Below are 758 nucleotides of genomic sequence, written 5' to 3' on the forward strand. Positions count from 1 at the left end.
TACTTCCACCCTCCCCTCCCCCACACCATTCCCAAGGCCCTCAGGGTTTCCCCCTTCTCTTCTTCCTTTCAGTCTGTGCCTCTGCACTTCTGATGAGGGCACCAGGCAGTTCTTGCATGGGACTGGGGGCCCAGATACAAAGCAAAGAGACAGAGAGACAGTGATCTAGAGGCTGGTCAACAGAAAGATGTCATTAGAGTGGGAAGATGACCCAGACGGCAAGGCCTTCAAAAGGATGGACCCAAGTGTTCAGTCACTCTCTCATGCTTGGATAGAATGTTCAGTTGGATGGCATTCACGTGGACACTGGGTTGGGGGGAAACTTCTCCAATCAGTCCCAGCCATTGCCCTTGATCATGTGTGCTAACTCAATGACGCATTTGCCTTCTTTATACTTCTGGCGCTTTCAAAGGTGTGTTCATATTTCTTTCCAACCCAGAGGAGTTTTGCAGTTTTCACAGTAAATGTCTGCAACTGCATGCAGTCCTATTAGCCACACTCATTCTTCTGCTGGCCCACAGCCCACATTAACTACTGAATTAAAGAGGTATGCATGTATTCACATCCTTGACCTCCTTGAAACGACTTGGAAAAGAGTTCATCTTGTTTGGCCAACTGAGCTCTGCAATGAAAGCAGCTGTAGGTCCGGTGGCAGGAGGGCAAGTATGCCTGGAAAGTCTTGGATCTTGTCACCTTCACTTATGGGTGTTGCTGATGATGGGGTGAACTCTGGGCAGTCCAAGAGGTACTCCCACAAG

At 49.2% G+C, this 758-nt stretch overlaps 1 pseudogene; it reads right to left on the reverse strand.

Moving 5' to 3' along the window:
• Positions 1-331: 331 nt before the first annotated feature.
• The window catches only part of LOC102852086, a 10,868-nt pseudogene continuing 10,441 nt past the window's right edge, over positions 332-758 (reverse strand).

This window comes from Elephantulus edwardii, unplaced genomic scaffold, assembly GCF_000299155.1.
Source record: "Elephantulus edwardii isolate Elephantulus edwardi_28Jun2011 unplaced genomic scaffold, EleEdw1.0 scaffold00325, whole genome shotgun sequence".
Taxonomy (NCBI): domain Eukaryota; kingdom Metazoa; phylum Chordata; class Mammalia; order Macroscelidea; family Macroscelididae; genus Elephantulus; species Elephantulus edwardii.